We start from the raw sequence: 8,635 nt of genomic DNA on the forward strand, positions 1-8,635 counted from the left end.
AATGGGGACACCAAGGTACCCCGAGTCGTTAATGGGGACACCAAGGTAACCCCGGGGTCGTTAATGGGGACACCAAGGTACCCAGGGTCGTTAATGGGGACACCAAGGTACCCAGGGTCGTTAATGGGGACACCAAGGTACCCAGGGTCGTTAATGGGGACACCAAGGTACCCAGGGTCGTTAATGGGGACACCAAGGTACCCAGGGGTCGTTAATGGGGACACCAAGGTACCCAGGGTCGTTAATGGGGACACCAAGGTACCCCAGGGTCGTTAATGGGGACACCAAGGTACCCAGGGTCGTTAATGGGGACACCAAGGTACCCCAGGATCGTTAATGGGGACACCAAGGTACCCCGGGTCGTTAATGGGGACACCAAGGTACCCCAGGGTCGTTAATGGGGACACCAAGGTACCCAGGGTCGTTAATGGGGACACCAAGGTACACCGGGTCGTTAATGGGGACACCAAGGTACCCCGAGTCGTTAATGGGGACACCAAGGTATCTGTAAGACTCGCAGTTCTCAAGTGCTCGCCCATCTATATGATAATTGGCTGGTGGAATACCACATGGAATGAGAGCACGAGTTTTCTATACAGAGATAAGGAGGCCACATTCCTCAGTTCTAGTGGCAGAAGTATGGAGCAGAAACTGGCATCCTAGGCTCGGAGGCAGCCTGTAATTATATGTCATCAACATAACAAATGAACGAGTCTTTAATATTGGAACACCTTCAATGCGTTTATGCCTCTGAACGTTGAACAATAAGGGGCTGCATGAGGACTCCTCCTTGTCGAGTGCCCAGTTCAAGGTGTTTACTCTATGCTTTGAACACTATGCTGGTCCATTAGAATATCAAATAACTGTTCATTCATCTCGGTAATCTACCTTAAATACCTTCCACGACAAGCTGCTCTAATGACTTACCTTTTCACAGTATTTTTTCTTAATTAAAATACATAAATACAAATGCAAAAAATACATTATAAATTAAAGGAAACATGACATTACATTTAGTCGACACGTAAAAATTGTTTAACTGAAAAGTATATTATCCGAGCCACATTAAACACCCCAAACTTTATCCAACATGTCAAAACTTCACTATTTTGTCAAGGAAATAACCCCCGTGCTGCCTCGTGCTTTTGTCAGCAGCTCCTCCACGACGACTGAGACCGAACTTGAACAAAGTATTCAGCAAAATATTGTCTACTGAGTCCAGGCATAAATCTACATGGTAGGGGTGAGGGAGGGGACGGTGAGAAGGGCGTGTCGGGTAAGAAGTGCCCGTGGGAAAGGGAGGGAGGGGTAGAGAGTGATGGAGGGATGGAGTGTTGGGGAAGGAAGGGAGAGCAGGCATTGGCTGTTGCTCGTCAATCACCAGACGCTGCCAACTGACAAATATGTCAGTATGGGAGGAGGAAGCTGAGGAGGGAGGGAGAGGGGGAAGTGGTGAGAAAGAAGAGTAGGAAAGAGAGAATGAGGAAGGGAGAGGAAGGAAGGAAGGTGTAGGAGGAAAGGCTAATGTCAGCTGACTCACTACAAAAAGTAATAATTCAATCTGACATGATCAATCTAGTAGTCTGACAAGGAAGCCGAGCCTCTCAAGCCACTTCTCCACTAGACCGAAAAATTGTACACCAGTAGGCCTAGAAATTGTTCAACAGGTCAACCTGTCCTCTTAAAAAGAACGTCACTTTTGGCCGTTAGTCCGTATGGCCGAATTTGGACGTAATTTGAAAATGAAAAAAAATAATATAAATTTGGGATTTTTTTTCAACAACAGTAAGTTAAGGGTCCTCTGATAGGTTAGGTGGGCAGGAAAATTTCATAAAGTTTCAAAATGGTATGAAAAACGTTAATGGAAAGAATCCTTTACTAAGCTTGCCGAGTAAGCCGGACGATTCAAACAGAAAACGGAACAGTACGTCACTTTTGTGAGTCGATTTCATTTCAAATTACGTCCAAATTTGGCCATAGTGCGCATACCAGCGAAAAGAAACGTTATTTTTAAGAGGACGGGTTGCCCACCCAACGCGCGCACACACACACACACACACACACACACACACACACACACACACACACACACACACACACACACACACACACACACACACACACACATTCAATACACATTCATACGGAGACACATATAAAGACAAACTCTTCAGCACGGGTGAGACACGAACAAGGGGACACAGGTGGAAACTTAGTACCCAGATAAGCCACAAAGACATTAGAAAGAATTTGTTCAGTGTCAGAGTAATTAACAAATGGAATGTATTAGGAAGTGATGTGGTGGAGGCTGACTCCATACACAATTTCAAATGTAGATTTGATAGAGCCCAATAGGCTCAGGAACCTGTACACCAGTTGATTGACAGTTGAGAGGCAGGACCAAAGAGCCAGAGCTCAACTCCCGCAAGCACAACTAGGTGAGTACATATACACATGGGCACACACAGAGAGACACGGAGAGAAACAGAGAGAGAGAGAGAGAGAGAGAGAGAGAGAGAGAGAGAGAGAGAGAGAGAGAGAGAGAGAGAGAGAGAGAGAGAGAGAGAAAGAGAGAGAGAGAGAGAGAGAAAGAAAGAAAGAAAGAAAGAAAGAAAGAAAGAAAGAAAGAGAGAGAAAGAAAGAGAGAGAGAGAGAGAGAGAGAGAGAGAGAGAGAGAGAGAGAGAGTGAGAGAGAGAGAGAGAGAGAGAGAGAGAGAGAGAGAGAGAGAGAGAGAGAGAGATTATTATTATTAACATCTTTGTTGACAAAATTAATTACAATTTTGCCTAATCTGAGGATTTCAATTAAGTCCTATTAAAGTGAGGATAATGCTGGTATTCACTGTCACGCAGGACAGAGGGTCATACACAAGACAATAGGTCTAAACTGTAGGCTGAAGCACATATATATCATGGTTACAATCAATGTTTTAATGTATGAATATGTGAAAACAACTTTCTATTGTGCACTGCCTCACACGGGCAGGGATGGGTTCATAACTGATGCAGCTTGGAAGTAATTTAAATAAAATTGTTCTTTATTCTTTAAAATGGACAAGCAAATTTTGGATAACTTGTTAGAATGTCGTCCAGTACACCTGAGTCAATAAAATAGTTACACAGTTGGTGGTACAAGAGGCCAGGAGGTCTAAAATCTTTTACGGTTTCACATTCAACAATATAGTGTTCTAGTGAATGCATTAAAGGTTTATCACAGAGTTTACAATCTGAATATTCTGGTAGTGGCTCAGCCTCACTAACCTGCCAGATGTGTCTATAGCCAAGGCGAATTCGCGCAACGACAACATCACACTGCCTGGTTCGGTTACTGTGCTGACCATACAAATACCTATTATTACAAAACTTGTCATAACTTTTAATACTGCAGCTTTCAGGTCTCTGTGCATTTCTTAGTTCTTCTAAATCTGAATTAATTTCTTTAATTTGAATGTTTCTAATAATTGCATTAGATAGAGAGAGAGAGAGAGAGAGAGACGCACACGAACATACACACACACGACCAAACACACACACGACCAAACACAGCCACACATAAAAAAACACTTAGGGAAAATTAAAACATTTACACACATTACAAAAAAGTGATGTTGAGAAACGATGAAACAATAAAATAAATATAGGAGACAAAACAACTAATAAAAGAAGCCTAACACACTCAATAAGTGTTCTGAGAATTCTTACAAACTGAACGAGAAAAAAAAATATATATCTTTCACAAAACCAGAACAAAAAAACATAATTGAATCAAAGAAAGTAAAAAAATCTCTATGATCATAAAATTTTCCAAAAAATGCATAAGAGGGAACATCAACCACTGGAAAATGTATAATAGTGAATAAAAGAGAGACTAAAAAAAGAAGATAAGAGTCGTAACAATCTCACAATTACGCGCGTGGACAATCAGGGAGAAAAATTGCAGCTTACACACAGATCTTCTCGAGGTAATTATGCGCTGTATTAAGAGCACTCAACATTGTGGGCCAGATCTGGAAGAGGGCTTATGTGGCGACCCCCTTAGGGAAGGGTGAGGCACTCCTGGAGCCCGGGAACTTAAGTCTTTTGTACACACACACACACACACACACACACACACACACACACACACACACACACACACACACACACACACACACACACACACACACACACATATACACACACATACACACACACACACACACACAAAGAGCCAGAGCTCAACCCCCGCAAACACAACTAGGTGAGTACACACTATGAGTTACGAGGACAGGTACCGTACCTCGGTACCGGAGCCGAGGTACGGTACAACAATACAACAAAATATACAACAAACTGTTGTATGTTTAACGAACACTTTGTAAGACTTGTATTAGCCAATCAACACACACACACTACCTGGAGTTTTAAATCACCTCCTGGTGGGGGGGGGGGGAGGATTTTGTCTTAACATATTAAGGTACATTTGCACTTAGCAGTTACCGTAGAGGAGACCACTAGAGGAGTCCGCTGTGGTTCAGCCCTGACAGCCCCTCAATCATTACACAAAGGTTTGGGGCTCTTCTAACGAGTGGCTATAGAATTAGAACTGACATCTTATGGAACGAATTACCGGGTCGCATAAAATACTTTAGGTTGCTGGATCGTCTTTGACTTTGGTCAGGAATGGGTTTAACAACAACTTGATGACTCGCATGGGTGGTTAGGTATCCGTATTGTTATGTGTTCTTATGTTCTCCTAAACTGTTCTCTCTCGGGCTGCAACTCTGAGTGCAGTTGGTGGAAGTCGCTCAAGAACACAGCCAACCACTGAGGTCACGATGGCGTGAGGCCTGGTAATTAATGAAGTTGTTAATGTGTGGGGTTTTAACACGCGTTGCCTTGGTTCTTCACTTGGGGCCTCTGTCTCAGGCTGTTACACAGTCTTCCACGAGGTCTTGTCGTGTTAGTGTAATGTTTTCACTCGAATTGTTATCTAAATGTGCCCATCACCCGGTTGTCTCTCTGTGCCTGCTCTGTGTGTGTGTGTACTCACCTATTTGTGCTTGCCGGGGGGGGGGAGGTTGAGCTTTGACTCTTTGGTCCCGCCTCTCAACTGTCAATCAACTGGTGTACAGATTCCTGAGCCTACTGGGTTCTATCATATCTACATTTGAAACTGTGTATAGAGTCAGCCTCCACCACATCACTGCCTAATGCATTCCATCCGTTAACTATGCTGACGCTGAAAAAGTTCTTTCTAACGTCCCTGTGGCTCATGTGGGTACTCAGTTTCCACCTGTGTCATTTTGTTCGCGTCCCACCAGTGTTGAATAGTTTATCCTTGTCTACCCTGTCAATTCCCCCTGAGAATTTTGTAGGTAGTGATCATGTCTCCCCTCACTCTTCTGTCTTCCAGTGTCGTAAGGTGCATTTCCCGCAGCCTTTCCTCGTAACTCATGCCTCTTAGTTCTGGGACTAGTCTAGTGGCATACCTCTGAACTTTTTCCAGCTTCGTCTTGCGCTTGACAAGGTACGGGCTCCATGCTGGGGCCGCATACTCCAGGATTGGTCTTACATATGTGGTGTACAAGATTCTGAATGATTCCTTACACAGGTTCCTGAAGGCTGTTCTGATGTTAGCCAGCCTCGCATATGCCTCAGACGTAATTCTTTTTATGTGGGCTTCAGGAGACAGGTTTGATGTGATATCAACTCCTAGATCTTTCTCTCTTTCCCTTTCATTAAGTACTTCATCTCCTATTCTGTATCCTGTGTCTGGCCTCCTGTTGCCACCGCCTAGTTTCCATTGCATTTACTCGGGTTAAACTTTAGCAGCCATTTGTTAGACCATTCATTCAGTCTGTCTAGGTCGTCCTGTAGCCTCCTACTATCATCCTCCTGTGTGTGTGTGTGTGTGTGTGTGTACTCACCTCACCTATTTGTGCTTGCGGTGGTTGAGCTTTGGCTCTTTGGTCAGACACACACACACATTGTGTGTGTGTGTGTGTGTGTGTGTGTGTGTGTGTGTGTGTGTGTGTGTGTGTGTGTGTGTGTGTGTGTGTGTGTGTGTGTGTGTGTGTGTGTGTGTGTGTGTGTCTGTGTGTGTCTGCGTCTCTCTCTCTCTCTCTCCCTCCCTCCCTCCCTCCCTCCTTCCCTCTAAAATAAATGTTTTGCTTCTTGTTTTAATTTCTTTCATGCACGCATCATCCGTGCCTCTCTTCCTCTTCTCTTACACACTCTTGTTCCCTTTACCCTCTGCCCTTTGACTGTTGCATACTATCCTTCTCTCCCTTACGTCTTACAACCTTTTTGTGTTTACCTTTTAAATGTGTTCCTCGAGTTCAACTTCTCGATCTCTCCCCTTCTCATTTTATTTCATTTCACATCCTCTTCTCTTCGAGGTTCTCATCCTCCATATTCTTCTCTTCCACCTGTTTCTCTCATTTCTCATTACCTTCTCTCTCAACGCCCTCTCCTTCTTCTCCTCTCTCTCTCTCTCTCTCTCCCTTCAGCATCTCGTAATCCTCCCCGGAGATGAGTCAGAGTCTCGTCCACTGTGAGTTCGCTCTTATGTGTCGCCGCAGCCTCCACCTCACATGTTTTTGTTTACATTCTCTTCCTCTCGCCCTCTCCGGTTACTCCTTCCTCTCTTCCCCCCCCCCATCCTCTCTCCCCCTCCCTCCCATCCCCCCCCTCTCCCTCGCTCTTACTCCCACAAGCTTTTCCGCAGTGTTCGTGTGTTTAGCTGTTCCTGTTTTCTATGTTCTCAATAGAGTCAAAAATCCCAGGAAGGAATCCTAGTGGGTGGAGTGGGGCAGAGTTCCGTCCTGGGAACCGTGGTGTTTATTATTAGGTAAATGACAGGATTTTAGAGCAGTAATTTTTTGCAAATTTCACGATTTGCAACACAATAAATGGCGTGAAAGGAGAATTTTGTTTGGCGCCGTCATTCATGGTGTGAGAGAACACACACCCCGCCACAGCAACATGTGCAACACTGGCCAAAAGGGTGAACAATCGCTGGATTGTTCATGCCATTACTTAATTGTACCCTGATGCAGCCGGGAATCAGTGAACTCTCTCACGCCGATAGATCGTCACACAAGGGATTAACAATTACCAACCCACAGACTGTGACACATTGTATCGTAAGTGTGACACATTGTGACACATTGTATCGTGGCTATGACCTCCAGGCACCTGAGGCTCTCTGAGGGCAAAGGTCACACAACAAGGCTTAAGGAAGAGGGGATTAACAGCCCATTTTTCTAGACGTTGGAGGCATAAGCAGTCAGTGTAATTAGCGTTTAGTTACACTGTTTAATTAACTACACTGTTCACTCTGAGGAACAAGCGCGGTGCTGAGTGCCTGAGAACCGTAGTGCCAAGAGTACACACTCAACCAACCGACTTGGTGGCTTCTGTACCCCACCGGTCTCTTGATTTGCCACTGCGTACAAAATAGAGGGTACTAAATCCGCACACAAACCAAGCCACTCACCTAAACCTCTCCAATCCACGCATAGGAAAACGTGGATATTTGTGTGAACCGCTGCTTTAATTAGTACCCTTAATTTCGTACGTTGGAGGCCATTAGAGTACAAAGTGAGACGTATTACTTGGGAGGCCGGGTTGACGGACGTAAGGAGATGGGGCCAGATTCACGAAATCATTTACGCAAGAACTTACGAACGTGTACATCTTTCCTCAATCTTTGACGGCTTCGGTTACATTTACTAAACAGTTTACAAGCATGAAAACTTCCCATTCAACTGTTGTTATTGTTATAAACAGCCTCCTGGTGCTTCGGAGCTCATTAACTGTTTAATAATTGGAAACAAAGCTGCCAAAGATTGAGAAAAGATGCACAGGTTCGTAAGTGCTTGCGTAAGTGCTTTCGTGAATCTGGCCCTTGGAGCAGAGTATATTCTATATAAGACGTTGGGTTGTCACATCTCAGTATTAAGCAAACCACGTTGCAAGAGGGAACAAGAGTGCTTCAGTAGTAACAATTAAGATATTACAGTTACAACTTGACTACAATGCTGCCGGCGTAACTTAATTGAAAGGTTGTAGGCTTAACTTAATTATAACGTTCCAGGCGCAACTTTATTTATAATGTTACCAGAATTATTTAAGATAAAAGGGTTTGTAAAATAACGAGTTTAACTAAAATGCTCAATGTGAAACTTCAGTAGTGTTGCAGGGGAACTTTCCCTGCTCCAAGTGTGCCTAGAGTCACAGAGGAACTTCAGTAGTGTTGCAGGGAGGAACTTTCCCTGCTCCAAGTGTGCCTAGAGTCACAGAGGAACTTCAGTAGTGTTGCAGGGAGGAACTTTCCCTGCTCCAAGTGTGCCTAGAGTCACAGAGGAACTTCAGTAGTGTTGCAGGGAGGAACTTTCCCTGCTCCAAGTGTGCCTAGAGTCACAGAGGAACTTTAGGGGAAGCTTCAGGGAAGGGAAATCATGCCTGACGAATCTATTGGTTGTTGTTGTTTAAGATTCGCTACCTGGAACAAAAGTTCCAAGTAGCACGGGCTATGGTGAGCCCGTAGGAATCTATTGGAGTTCTATAACAAGGTAAAAAGAATAAGACCGGACAAGGAAGGTGAGGCAAACCGTATAATTCTGGCCTGAAAAAAAAAGTCTTTCATAGT

Source organism: Procambarus clarkii, chromosome 5 (assembly GCF_040958095.1).
Source record: "Procambarus clarkii isolate CNS0578487 chromosome 5, FALCON_Pclarkii_2.0, whole genome shotgun sequence".
In the NCBI taxonomy this organism is placed as follows: domain Eukaryota; kingdom Metazoa; phylum Arthropoda; class Malacostraca; order Decapoda; family Cambaridae; genus Procambarus; species Procambarus clarkii.